This window comes from Rana temporaria, chromosome 13 (assembly GCF_905171775.1).
Source record: "Rana temporaria chromosome 13, aRanTem1.1, whole genome shotgun sequence".
Classification (NCBI taxonomy): domain Eukaryota; kingdom Metazoa; phylum Chordata; class Amphibia; order Anura; family Ranidae; genus Rana; species Rana temporaria.
In genome coordinates, this window is record NC_053501.1 from 18,233,006 (window position 1) to 18,248,507 (window position 15,502).

Sequence of the window (15,502 nt, forward strand, 5' to 3'; positions counted from 1 at the left end):
TGAATGCAGGCTCCTGGGGAGATCAGATATAGTGAATGCAGGGTACTGGGGAGAGAAGATATAGTGAATGCAGGGCCCTGGGGAGAGAAGATATAGTGAATGCAGGCTCCTGGGGAGAGAAGATATAGTGAATGCAGGCTCCTGGGGAGAGAAGATATAGTGAATGCAGGGTCCTGGGGAGAGAAGATATAGTGAATGCAGGCTCCTGGGGAGAGAAGATATAGTGAATGCAGGCTCCTGGGGAGAGAAGATATAGTGAATGCAGGCTCCTGGGGAGATCAGATATAGTGAATGCAGGCTCCTGGGGAGATCAGATATAGTGAATGCAGGGTACTGGGGAGAGAAGATATAGTGAATGCAGGCTCCTGGGGAGAGAAGATATAGTGAATGCAGGCTCCTGGGGAGAGAAGATGTAGTGAATGCAGGCTCCTGGGGAGAGAAGATATAGTGAATGCAGGGTCCTGGGGAGAGAAGATATAGTGAATGGAGGGTCCTGGGGAGAGAAGATATAGTGAATGCAGGGTCCTGGGGGGGAGAGGATATAGTGAATGCAGGGTCCTGGGGAGAGAAGATATAGTGAATGCAGGCTCCTGGGGAGACCAGATATAGTGAATGGAGGGTCCTGGGGAGACCAGATATAGTGAATGCAGGGTCCTGGGGAGAGAAGATATAGTGAATGCAGGCTCCTGGGGAGAGAAGATATAGTGAATGCAGGCTCCTGGGGAGATCAGATATAGTGAATGCAGGCTCCTGGGGAGATCAGATATAGTGAATGCAGGGTACTGGGGAGAGAAGATATAGTGAATGCAGGCTCCTGGGGAGATCAGATATAGTGAATGCAGGGTCCTGGGGAGAGAAGATATAGTGAATGCAGGCTCCTGGGGAGAGAAGATATAGTGAATGCAGGGTCCTGGGGAGAGAAGATATAGTGAATGCAGGCTCCTGGGGAGAGAAGATATAGTGAATGCAGGCTCCTGGGGAGATCAGATATAGTGAATGCAGGGTACTGGGGAGAGAAGATATAGTGAATGCAGGGCCCTGGGGAGAGAAGATATAGTGAATGCAGGCTCCTGGGGAGAGAAGATATAGTGAATGCAGGCTCCTGGGGAGAGAAGATATAGTGAATGCAGGGTCCTGGGGAGAGAAGATATAGTGAATGCAGGCTCCTGGGGAGAGAAGATATAGTGAATGCAGGCTCCTGGGGAGAGAAGATATAGTGAATGCAGGCTCCTGGGGAGATCAGATATAGTGAATGCAGGCTCCTGGGGAGATCAGATATAGTGAATGCAGGCTCCTGGGGAGATCAGATATAGTGAATGCAGGCTCCTGGGGAGATCAGATATAGTGAATGCAGGGTCCTGGGGAGAGAAGATGTAGTGAATGCAGGCTCCTGGGGAGAGAAGATATAGTGAATGCAGGGTCCTGGGGAGAGAAGATATAGTGAATGCAGGGTCCTGGGGGGAGAGGATATAGTGAATGCAGGGTCCTGGGGAGAGAAGATATAGTGAATGCAGGCTCCTGGGGAGACCAGATATAGTGAATGGAGGGTCCTGGGGAGACCAGATATAGTGAATGCAGGGTCCTGGGGAGAGAAGATATAGTGAATGCAGGCTCCTGGGGAGAGAAGATATAGTGAATGCAGGCTCCTGGGGAGATCAGATATAGTGAATGCAGGCTCCTGGGGAGATCAGATATAGTGAATGCAGGGTACTGGGGAGAGAAGATATAGTGAATGCAGGCTCCTGGGGAGATCAGATATAGTGAATGCAGGGTCCTGGGGAGAGAAGATATAGTGAATGCAGGCTCCTGGGGAGAGAAGATATAGTGAATGCAGGGTCCTGGGGAGAGAAGATATAGTGAATGGAGGGTCCTGGGGAGAGAAGATATAGTGAATGCAGGGTCCTGGGGGGAGAGGATATAGTGAATGCAGGGTCCTGGGGAGAGAAGATATAGTGAATGCAGGCTCCTGGGGAGACCAGATATAGTGAATGGAGGGTCCTGGGGAGACCAGATATAGTGAATGCAGGGTCCTGGGGAGAGAAGATATAGTGAATGCAGGCTCCTGGGGAGAGAAGATATAGTGAATGCAGGGTCCTGGGGGGAGAGGATATAGTGAATGCAGGCTCCTGGGGAGAGAAGATATAGTGAATGGAGGGTCCTGGGGAGACCAGATATAGTGAATGCAGGCTCCTGGGGAGAGAAGATATAGTGAATGCAGGGTCCTGGGGAGAGAAGATATAGTGAATGGAGGGTCCTGGGGAGAGAAGATATAGTGAATGCAGGGTCCTGGGGGGAGAGGATATAGTGAATGCAGGGTCCTGGGGAGAGAAGATATAGTGAATGCAGGCTCCTGGGGAGACCAGATATAGTGAATGGAGGGTCCTGGGGAGACCAGATATAGTGAATGCAGGGTCCTGGGGAGAGAAGATATAGTGAATGCAGGCTCCTGGGGAGAGAAGATATAGTGAATGGAGGGTCCTGGGGAGACCAGATATAGTGAATGCAGGCTCCTGGGGAGAGAAGATATAGTGAATGCAGGGTCCTGGGGAGAGAGGATATAGTGAATGCAGGCTCCTGGGGAGAGAAGATATAGTGAATGCAGGCTCCTGGGGAGAGAAGATATAGTGAATGCAGGGTCCTGGGGGGAGAGGATATAGTGAATGCAGGCTCCTGGGGAGAGAAGATATAGTGAATGGAGGGTCCTGGGGAGACCAGATATAGTGAATGCAGGGTCCTGGGGAGAGAAGATATAGTGAATGCAGGCTCCTGGGGAGAGAAGATATAGTGAATGCAGGGTCCTGGGGGGAGAGGATATAGTGAATGCAGGCTCCTGGGGAGAGAAGATATAGTGAATGGAGGGTCCTGGGGAGACCAGATATAGTGAATGCAGGGTCCTGGGGGGAGAGGATATAGTGAATGCAGGCTCCTGGATTTAGTAACACTTTATTATTATATAAAGGAACGGCGTTCTACAAGTCTGAGGTGGTGACTGAACTTTCAGGTAAAAATCTATTTTCCTCCCAGACAGAAGTATTTTGTTTTAACTTGTAATCAACTGCAAAAGAATTTTGTAGAGGCTCCTATGAGCCGTCTGCATTATGTTTCATTATTAACTTGGATCCCTCTTGTAGATTTTTAGATTGCAGACCATTGAGATTGGCACGCCAGAGAATTTAATTGTAAAGTAATTTAATATTAAGTCCACTCAAGTGCCCTTATGATCTGCATTGTACTCTAACTGATAACCAATTATTTTCCTTGGCACCAGAGTGAATCAGTAATAGCCATCTCCATTACTAGAGAGCTCTCGGTGTAGCCTGGCCACCCTTCAGACTGACAGATCAGCAAAGTCCGACTTCTAATTACATCCCCGGCCACAAGTTTGACATGAAAGGAGGTATGAGAATCTTTTTTATCATTTGGGCCATTGCAGATTCTCTAAAGTTTGCAGCAGTGCACACTGGGAGGCCTAATTTACACTTGTGAGAGCCATGGAAGTTGAGCCATGCTTTTACCACCCCCCAAATGTCGCCCCCCCAAGCTGCAAGGGCAGCCATACGGTGGTATACTTATGCTGCTTTATGAATTATCCTTATTGCATACAGCAGGCATGCACTGTATTTAAAAAAATATCGAAACCCGAAAACAAAATAAATAGTATTGCCGTGTACCGGTCCTTGGATGTGCTGGCTGCATTCGTTTCTATTTTTCACACTTTTTTTCCCTTTCATTTAACCACTTGAGACCCGCGCTATTGACAAAAGACGTCAACAGCGCGGCTCTCAGGTGCCAACTGGACGTCATTTAAAGTGCATTACCCGCGCGTGCCTCTGGGGGGCGCGCAGCGGGTAAACACTTTCCCGGCGCATCGCTGGGAAGCCGATGCGTGCACCTGGCAGCCGCGATGTCCGCCGGGTACACGCGATCGTCGGGAGCACAGCAGGGACGTGGAGCTCTGTGTGTAAACACAGAGCTCCATGTGCTGTCAGGGGAGAGGAGACCGATCTGTGTCCCTTGTACATAGGGACACAGCATCGGTCACCTCCCCCAGTCACCCCCCTCCCCCCACACAGTTAGAACACACCCAGGATACACATTTAACCCCTTCCTCACCCCTAGTGTTAACCCCTTCCCTGCCAGTCACATTTATACAGTAATCAGTGCATTTTTATAGCACTGATCGCTGTATAAATGTGAATGGTCCCAAATTTGTGTCAAACGTGTCCGATACGTCCGTCGCAATATCGCAGTCCCAATAAAAATCGCAGATCGCCGCCATTACTAGTAAAAAAAAAAATAATAAAAAAAAATCATAATTCTGTCCCCTATTTTGTAGGCGCTATAACTTTTGCGCAAACCAGTCGCTTATTGCGATTCTTTTTTTTTACAAAAATACGTCGAAAAATACGTATCGGCCTTAACTGAGAAAAAAAATCGTTTTTTTAAAAAAAAAATTGGGATATTTATTATAGCAACAAGTAAAAAAAAAAATATATATTTTTTAAATTGTCGCTCTTTTTTTGTTTATAGCGCAAAAAATAAAAACCGCAGAGGTGATCAAATACCACCAAAATAAAGCTCTATTTGTGGGGAAAAAAGGACGTCAATTTTGTTTGGGAGCCACGTCGCACGACCGCGCAAATGTCAGTTAAAGCGACGCAGTGCCGGAAGCTGAAATTTCGCCTGGGCACGAAGGGGGTTTATGTGCCCAGTAAGCAAGTGGTTAAACCGGTAAAATTGCCATTATCTTTTCTCATCGGCAGTATATAGCAGTCTTGTGACTTCTATCAGTGTCTGCTAGAGCTGCACGATTCTGGCCAAAATGAGAATCACAATTTTTTTGCTGAGAATAAAGATCACGATTCTTGCGGCGTAAAATCTTTCACATTATTCCAAAAATTTGGACTAACTTTACTGGTTATTTTTTTTTTTCTTTATTCATCAACTACTACACTACCGGCCGCCGTCAATAGATGGCGGCACGATACCTCTATTGTTCTGACAGGACGCCATATGATGTCCTCGTCTTTTGGAGCCACTAGGGGGAGCGCGCACCCGCCGCGTTACTGGGAGCACGATGTGCGTGCCCGGCGGCCGCGATTGCTCAGTAACTGAGCAGGACCGTGGATCTCTGTGTGTTAAAACACAGAGATCCATGTCCTGTCAGGGAGAGGAGACTGATGCTGTGTCCTTTGTACATAGGGACACAGATCGGTCACCTCCCCCAGTCGGTCCCCTCCCCCCACAGTAAGAATCACCTTGCAGGGTACACATTTAACCTTTCCTCGCCCCCTAGTGTTTAACCCTTTCCCTGCCAGCGACATTTATACAGTAATCGGTGCATATTTATAGCACTGTTCGCTGTATAAATGTGAATGGTCCCAAAAATGTGTCAAAAGTGTCCGATGTGTCCGCCATAATGTCGTAGTCCCAATAAAAAACACAGATCGCCGCCATTACTAGTTAAAAAAAAAATCATTATGTCCCCTATTTTGTAGGCGCTATATCAGTCACTATAGGCTTTTTGCGATTTTTTACAAAAAAAGTTAGAAGAATACATATCGGCCTAAACTGAGAAATAAAATTTTTTTTTTTTTGTTTGTTTTTTGGGGGTATTTATTATAGCAAAAAAAAAAAAAAATTTTTTCATAATTGTTGCTCTTTTTTGTTTATAGCACACAAAATAAAAACCGCAGAGGTGATCAAATACCACCAAAAGAAAACTCTGTTTGTGGGGAAAAAAGGACGTCAATTTTGTTTGGGAGCCACGTCGCACGACCGCGCAATTGTCAGTTAAAGCGACGCAGTGCCGGAAGCTGAAATTTCGCCTGGGCCGGAAGGGGGTATATGTGCCCAGTAAGCAGGTGGTTAAAGTAATTCCCCCCCCCAAAATTGCATTTGAAAGACCACTGCTTAAATACATTGTGACATAAAATATTGCAACAACCACCATTTTATTCTCTAGAGTCTCTTCTAAAAAAACAATATATATAATTAGTGTTTGGGGGTTCTAAGTAATTTTCTAGCAAAAAAAATAAATATATTTTTAACTTGAAACCAACAAATGTCAGAAAAAAGTGGTTAAACTTTCCTCATTTACATACAGAAGTGTATTCCTTTGATGTAAAGGATAACTTGTTACAATGTTTAGACTTAAGTTCCACTGATAAGGTATGTTGTGATACTTGGCAGACTGCCTGGATTTTACTGCTGTGGCTTCAACAGAGCAGAGAGAATTCTCTGCATAGAAAGATTGGGAAATACTTTGTCAAGATCGCAACGGGGAAAAATCGCGAAAAATCGCTAAAGCTTGTAGAAGGAGTTTTCATTCTCATCCCATAAATTAAAGGAACGCTTTGAAAACATATCAGATCTCAATGGGCAAAAATCTCATACTGGATATCTATACTGATATTGACTGGGTAATGTGTTGGGAATGAAAGGATGCCACATCATTTGATGGAAATTAAAATTATCCACCTACAGGGGGCTGAATTCAAAGACACCACGAAAATCAAAGTGAAAATATTTTGCAGCAAGCTAGTCCATTTTGCTGAAATTTCATAGCAACAACTCAAAATGGTCCTCAGTAGTTTGTATGACCCCCAAGTGCTTGTATGCATGCCTGACAACATCAGGGCATGCTCCTAATGAGACGACGGATGGTGTCCTGGGGTATTTCCTTCCAGATCTGGACCAGAGCATCACTGAGCTCCTAAACAGACTGAGGTACAACCTGGCAGCACCGGATGGACTGAAACATAATGTCCCAGAGGTGTTCTTTTGGATTTAGGTCAGGTGAGCGTGACATTCAATGGTATCAATTTCTTCATCCTCCAGGAACTGACTGCATGCTCTTGCCATATGAGGCCGGGCATTGTCATGCATCAGGAGGAACCCAGGACCCACTGCACCAGCATAGGGTCTGATAATAGGTCCAAGGATGTCAGGGTGCCATTGTGTAGCCTGTAGGGGTCTGTGTATCCCTCCATGGATATGCCTCCCCAGACCATCACTGACCCACCACCAAACCGGTCATGATGAACCATGTTGAAAGGCATGGGGCACCAGTGGCGGACCTGCCAATTCTGGTGTTCAATGGAAAATACCAATCGAGCTTCACAGTGTCCAGCAGAGGACGTCGGGCCCTCAGGCCACCCCCATGAAGTCTGTTTCTGATTGGTCAGAGACATTCACACCAGTGACCTGCTGGAAGTCATTTTGTAGGGCTCTGGCAGTGCTCATCCTGTCCCTCCTTGCACAAAGGAGCAGATACCGGTCCTGCTGATGGGTTACGGCTCTGTCCAGCTCTCCTAGAGTAACTGCCTGTCTCCTGGAATCTCCTCCATGCTTTTGAGACACGGCAAACCTGGCAATGACACGCAGTGCCGGGACAAGGTCATCTAGTGCCCAGAGCGAACATGCCAAACTGCGCCCCCCCGAAGATGTATGAGCATTGTGTGTTAGCTAAATAAATTCCCCCTCCTCTAAGTATAAATCTGCCCCCCTGCTAAAATCCCCCCTCCTGACACAACTCCTCTACCCCCAAAATCCTCCCCCCCAGCACAAATCTTAGCCCCCCAAATTTTCCCAACTAGAATAAGACTCCCTGCTACTCCACCAAATCCCACCCTTCCAACACAAATCCCCTGACCCCCAATCTCCTTGTGGTGCCCCCTCTCCTCACATGATACCACAGTGCCCAGGGCAGCCGTCCCTCCTTCCCCCCCCTTGTCCCAGCCCTGATGACACGTATTGATGTGCCATCCTGGAGGAGTTGGACTGCCTGTGCAACCTTTATAGGGTCCAAGTATCTCTTCGCGCTTCCAGTAGTGACACTGAACCTAGCCAAATGCAAAACTAGTGAAAAACAGTCAGAAAAGATGAGTAGGGGAAAAAAATGTCAAACCTCCACCTGAAAAAAACATTCCTGTTTTGGAGGTCGTCTCATTGTTCATCAAATGGATGTTGTGGGCGACGCCCACCGTGCAGGTATATATTTAACTCTTTTACTGCTACACACTCACAAGCTGACTATTAAAATGACGACACGCAGCTTTACCTTCGAATCACCAACAAAAAAGAACAATTTCATGAACTTGGAAAATGCCTCACACTGATCGACAATTGGATGACTGAAAGCTCCCTCAAACTCAACGGATCCAAAACAGAGCTACTCACCCTACACGCAAATAGGAAATCCATTTCTAGGACCACATGGATACCACCCACCATCCTCGGACAAACCATTGCGCCAAGCAACAAAGTCAAAAGCCTCGGAGTCATCTTTGACGCAGACATGACGATGGATGCACAAATAGGATCAGTTGTCAGCAGTTCTCATCATCTGCTCCGCATGCTACGTAGACTCATCCCCTTCATCCCGGAAGAAGACAGAGCTGTAGTGGTTGGAACTATCATCAATTCACGACTCGACTACGCAAATTCGCTCTATTTAGGACTACCGAAATACCAGATGTCACGTCTACAAGTCGTCCAGAACACGGCAGCCAGACTGGTAACAGGTAAAAAGCCGTGGGAATCAGTCTCCCCGGCCTTGAGATCCCTCCACTGGCTGCCCGTACAGGACAGGGTGACATTCAAGACACTCTGCCTCACCCACAAATGTATACATGGGAACGCTCCACAATACTTAAGCGAGAAAATAAAACCCTACGTCACCAAGCGCGTGCTCCGATCAACCAACCAAAACCTTCTCCAAATTCCTAAATCCCGCTACAAATCGAAGGGAGAACGCAGATTTTCGGTCCAAGGACCTCGGCTCTGGAATGCTCTACCCACTACCATCCGCCTGGAGGAAAACCATCGGGCCTTTAGGAAAAAACTAAAGACCCATCTCTTCTGAAGGACCGGTACGACTCTGGATGTCAAGCGCCTTGAGGCGATTAAGTTCGCATTTGCTGCGCTATATAAGTCACTCACTCACTCACTCACTCACACCCCTCCTACCATGCATCTCAAGCCCACAGGTTGGACATTGAAACCTGGAATGCATGGTGGCGGTTGTGGTGTCATAGTTTGATAGTTGACAGCTTGTGAGTGTGTGACGGTGAAAGGGGTTAAATGTACCTGCATTAGGAGTTACACATTGTGGAGCCATTCTCTTTTCTTTTTTAATGGCTTATAGCCACTCAAAGCCAGCCTACTGGTTATGTGGTACACAGATAGTCTGGGCAATATAAAAGTTCAAGTGCTTCTGATTCTAAACTCTTTGGTTTGAATGGGAAATTCAGCTATTTTAGTTTAGCTGCCTTCCTAGCAAAATGCTGGAAAGACATGAGTACTATACAGTATGGACAGGTTGGTTAGGGTGAGTGAGTGCATGAAAACCTGGAACCAAACTTGGCATCTACGTCTTGTAATTATGAAGAGCTTTAGGGGCAGATTGGATAAATCTACTGCTAAAATAGAAAACCTTTTAAAAGTTTCTACAGAATGCAATCAAATACAAACTGATTAACCTTTCGGGATTTTGCCGCACCGAATCCATCATGCCATCCTTGCTGGCCCTGCATATAGTGGCATTCTGTGAGCGCCAGGTCAGGAGAAATGTATTTCTGTAGGAAGGCTTTGTCGTCTTCCTGCTGTTATTTCATCTTCCTCGCAATCAGGATAAATTGTGCTGCTGTAATAACATTGTAGCAGGCCATCCTTTATAGAGTGAAGATGGTAATAACTGTGTTTTACATCTGCATTAATTCTGACAAGATTTATTGGTGTTTGCTGATCTGTAAACTCCGAAACGCACACCGCAAAGGTCAGAAAACCAGTAATACTAATGGCACAGGCAGGGAATGGCAGGATGCGGGCATTTAATAAAACCGGCAGCTCCATTCAGCTACGGATGATTATTGAGAGCAGGATAGCGGCCAGCAGAGCATTAAGCGAGAGAACCAAAAAATAGGATTGTTTTTTTTATTATTTCCTCCCTGCCTGTGAGATTTGTACACTTAACCAACCTTTTAAAGGGAAGCAATTTATTAATAATTTGTTTATTTATAAATATTAATTTTAAAAGAGAAGTTCTGGGTTTTTTTGGGGCCACAAAAGATCTATATATACCGTATTTATCCGCAATGTCTCGGAGAGGGCAGGGAGGGCGTGGGACGAGTGCCGTCAGATTAAATACAGGAGAATCTCCTGTTAACTCTGCAGCATCTGTAATTGGAAGTCCCATCTCCTGGGCTGCCATTGGACTGTTCTGTCTATCATAGGAGGCGGGACTTCGTATTAAAGAGGCCACCAAGTAAACAGGAGATTCTCCTGTATGTAATCTGTCGGCACTTGTCCTGCCCCCCTCCCTGTCCCCTCCGAGGCTGCGGATGGGTATCGATCAGGCTGCACTGATGGCACAGGTGAGGCTGCTTTTGTGGCACAGGTGAGGCTGCATTGATTGAATGAATGAATGACTTGTATAGCGCTGCACATGCGAACTGAATCGCCTCTAGGCGCTTTTTCCAGCCAGTGTCTGCTTGGCTGGTGCGGTCATTTTACCCCGTAGGATCTCGACATGCCTGGGACACACAGTCATACACACAGATATACATATATATACTGGGCCAATTTTTGGACGAGATCCAATTTACCTACCAGCATGTCTTTGGAGTGTGGGAGGAAACCGGAGTATCCGGAGGAAACCCACGCAAGCACAGGGAGAACATGCAAACTCCAGGCAGATGGTGTCGTGGTCGGGATTCAAACCAGCGACCCTTTTGCTGCTAGGCGAAAGTGCTACTCACTACACCACTGTGCTGCCCGACTACATTGATGGGCACTGTCCCTTATTTTGCTCCACAGTTCTTTATTTAACATTTTAGTTTTTTTCCTGAAATATCCCTCTTAAAGTGAAGGTGCGTGTTTATATGCCGATAAATACGGTATATCCAAATAACACGCCCACGCTCATCTCTTCACCACACACAGCCACAAAGGCAAGAGAATTCCTGTTGGGCCGTGTATTAGTGCTTAGACGAACACACTTGGACCAAATTTTAATTGTTCAAAGAATGTCAGGCAAAATGGTCAGCCCTCACGCCTTTTCACTTCACCAAATCTGGCCCTCTTTGAAAAAAGTTTGGACATCCCTGCTCTAGAACTTAGAAAATTAGTGGGATCTCTGCTGACTTTCATCATCCAATCATGCAAGCAAAGGTGTTTTTTTTTTTTCTTGCATGTGATTGGGTATTCTTTGTATCCGCTGTATCCAGCTGTTTGTAAAAGCAATCTAGTGGCTACTTAGCCGCTAGGATTGCTTTTACAAGAGAACCGACCATTGATACCGGGAATACAGGTATCATCCCGGTATAACCGCTTGAAATCCAGCAACATACCGGTAAGGCAAAGCTGGCCCAATTCTGCTTTAGGATGCTCAAGCATTCTTATCCCAGCTTTACACAAATGTGTCATTGGAGCCGGATTTGTAACCAGAATTGGAGGAACCAAGCGTTGCCTTCTGTTCCTAATGTCAATACAGCTACATTTATAGTTAATGTACCCATTTTACTTCTACTTGCAAACCTCCAAACACTTAACGTTCTGCAGATTATTATTAAAATATATTACATCGCCATCTAACCAAGCTATACATGTTCCTCTGGAGCTCTGCCCAATATACTGCACAAAACTGCACTTTCTCCTGCCAAATGTAATAATGTCCATTTACTCAATATTTATATTCACTGAAAAATGCAAAAATTATTTTCTTAAATGTCCCTTGTGTGGTCATTTGTAATCCTTCCGTATATAAAAACTGTAAATGCAATTTTACTATGAATTATACATTTATACGTGTTTTTGCACACTCTGCGAAATGCCAATATTATGGGGCACTTAACATTTTCTGAAGATAATTCCTGTTTCGTGTAGGATGGTCTGGGTTCACATTAATATACGGCTTTGCTTCTAGCCATTAATACAGGGCAATGTTTTCAGACAGAAGACCAGCTTTATTCTGGACTGAAACGGCAGCCCGTTCACCAGGCACAACTTTTTTTTTTTTAGCCCAGCACGACGCTGTAGGTCATGCTGCTGGGAACCGGAATTCTCTTTTATATATATTTTTAGAGGCTACAGGGGCAGGTGTACATGTGTAATATATAAGGTAAGTGTTACTTTAGGCGGGCGACTAGCTCCATCCTCCATGCTGAGCCGCAGGCTGATACATGTGCATCCACCTTGAAGCTGCGTGCAGGCAACCCATAGCATGATTGCTAACATTATCCAAAAATTTAAAGGGACATTTTTTTTGTCTGTAGGTGGAGTCTTAGCGGGGGTGGCAAAACTCGTCATGCATAGCAATAGCAGTCTCAGCGCCAATTCATCCCAAAGGTGTTCTATTGGGTTTCGGTCAGGACTTTGTGCAGGCCAGTCAAGTTCCTCCACCCCAAACTCGCCTGCACACAGTCCTGACCTCAACCCGATAGAACACCTTTGGGATGAATTAGAGCGGAAACTGTGGGCCAGGCCTTCTTGTCCACATCAGTGCCTGACCTCACAAATGCGCTTCTGGAAGAACGATCAAATATTCCCATAGACACACTCCTAAACATTGTGGATAGCCTTCCCAGAAGAGTTGAAGATGCTATGGGAAGGGGGTGGGAGAGATCAGGGGTATATTCCATTGTGTCTGTTTGCCTTGGGAATTATGGGATGTATATGTGTGTTTGCTGTGAGGAGGGAGGGGGGAATTCCTCCAACAGCTTGCCCTGCTGATTGGACATTCTACCCCTCCCAGAATGCAAAGGTTGGGGGGGTTGTCCCGAGTCTTACCTCTGTGTACCTGTGTTTCAATAAACAGTTAATGTTCAGCAGCCAAAACGAGTACTGTCTCCTTCTTGGTTGTCAGTGATTTGGAATATCTGATATCTATATTCAGACTGGAGGAGGTGGTATTTGAAGAAAGCACTCAAGTGGAGTGTGGGACTGTCCGTTACAATAATAGTGAACATTCATTTGCTATTGCCACAGGGTGGGCTCAGCTTGCAGTGCTCTGCACCCCAGGCCCACCATTTTTTGAAGCCTCTGGCTCCAATTACATGCTTCAAGCCCCACCCCCAATGGAATCCATGCTTACCTACATGTACATCAGGGGACCGGATGCATAGATAGGGGAGACGGCAGCTCGTGCTCCCCTAATGGATGGGCTGCCACTGCTCTTCTACCTAAGAACCTGCAAGTGATGTGTACCACTTGCAATATGCTGAGAAGCTGAGCCAGCTGCCAGTCCTGGCATCTTTAGTTTACCCAAAACATTTTTTTCTATTTGACCCCTATAGTGATATAGTGCTAGATCCAGTACAGTGATGTACGTGATGGGTCACTATAGAAACAGCTCTTGTGAACATATGTACTAGCGTGATGCTATGTGCATATGCTGTGCCATCAAAAATAAATAAATAATAAATAAATAAATATGGCTACCCCAAATGATGTGCTTGTGAAACAATATTCCAAAGTGCTATAAGTGAGTCTATAAACTATTATGAATATACATGCACAAGTGTGCGAACATATAAATAATGAATAATATTATTAATATATAAAAATAATAATAAGGTGCGTTGGTGCCAAAAATTAGTTTTTCACAATTCATGTGCATTCATGCTGCAACACGTCCCCAATTATGGGTAAGCGCCAAGCTATGTGGACAGCGCAAGGGGGAGTGTAATTTTAACCAGTGAGACCACAGGTACAGCAGGAGCCAGGAACGCACCCGTACGATAAGCTGGTCAGCGGCTGTCTAAAAGACTGACACTGCCAAAGACACCAGGTGCTGGTTTTAAAGCACCTCTCTTGTGAGTAGTTTTTTTATTATGAATTTTAAATAAATATATTTTTAAACGTATTTCACCATGATGAGCCCCTTGGTTTCTTTGAGGCATTGAGGAACATCCTGAGAGGACTCACCAACTTTAACGGAATACGTTTTTGAGGCACATTACCAGCTGGGGTCTGGTGAGTTTGCATTTCAGCAGTTGGTGGTGGTAGCACTTATCTTTGTCGGGTGGAAGAAGTGACAGCACCCTGTATGCATGAAATACAGCACCAGGATTTAAACTCAGCAACACTTTCTGTTTGGACTGGAATTTGTGAACTGGCGCTTACCCATAATTGGGGACGTGTTGCAGCATGAATGCACATGAATTGTGAAAAACTAATTTTTGGCACCAACGCACCTTATTATTATTTTTATATATTAATAATATTATTCATTATTTATATGTTCGCACACTTGTGCATGTATATTCATAATAGTTTATAGACTCACTTATAGCACTTTGGAATATTGTTTCACAAGCACATCATTTGGGGTAGCCATATTTATTTATTTATTATTTATTTATTTTTGATGGCACAGCATATGCACATAGCATCACGCTAGTACATATGTTCACAAGAGCTGTTTCTATAGTGACCCATCACGTACATCACTGTACTGGATCTAGCACTATATCACTATAGGGGTCAAATAGAAAAAAATTTTTTTGGGTAAACTAAAAATTTTTTTTCTAAAAAATAATAAAAAATTTTTTTTTTTGATATCACATTATTATACCAGCGCAGTACCAACACCTTTTTAATTTTTTCACCTAAACCTCCTAGAAGGTTTATACAGCACTGCAGCAGGTCAATATAGTATTATTTAGAACTTATTTTTGCGCCGGTGACAATCACTAGTCCTGGCATCTTGTTGGATCCTAACAAATTCGGGATCCCTCTAAAGCCTGAAACGGCTGAACGACGTCAGTTGACAGTGCACTCTAGCCCGCTGTCAGCTGAAAATGGGTCACAGGAGCGCAAAGCTTTGGCCCTACTTTTCCTTTAAGCTGAAGTTTATGTGTGCCATCACTTTAAATAGTTCATTTGGGCCAAGCTGGCCCAAGTAAACTATTTGTTTTTTCTAAGTAATTTGGCTGCAGGTGTGGTGAGGGAGCTCAGCTGTCCTGGGGATAGGGTGTCCCCAACAGGTAAAGGAATCTGTCGCCTGAATTGACATTTGCTGTTTGGCAAAATGGAGTTCCAAAAAGCGTTAGACACTCTTTATAAATACCCCTGAGCATGTTTTTTTTGTCCATTTTACATGGGGGCATGTGTAAAAACCAAAGAATGGCTCCACAGACAATTATTTAGGTAGGCAGCCTACATTTGACTAAGTCCAAATTCTACTAAGCTCATTTCAACAGGTGTCTTCATACTGATTTCCTCTGTAACAGAAGTTGACATAGTTAGAAAATTTGTACTTTTAGAGTTGGATAATAAGTAGTAGAGGGGAAAAAAGTTTTGAGAGCAAGCTAAAGAAAAAATTCCCAAGGCAGTGGTAATGTTCTTCATTAATTCACTATTTTGCTTGTCAATTAAGTCTGTCTTTTTGAAGTTAATATCTAGTCACCTTTCCTGGAAATTTATTATGGTCTACAATTTCTAAACATGAGATTTGAAATTGGTATTGCTTTCTGAAATCTTCCAATTTTCTTTTTTTTTT

General features: G+C 44.7%; 1 long non-coding RNA gene across 1 annotated transcript in view; it reads left to right on the forward strand.

Moving 5' to 3' along the window:
- The window catches only part of LOC120920606, a 195,494-nt gene that overhangs the window by 25,899 nt on the left and 154,093 nt on the right, over positions 1–15,502 (forward strand). The gene's annotated exons all lie outside the window — the stretch shown is intronic.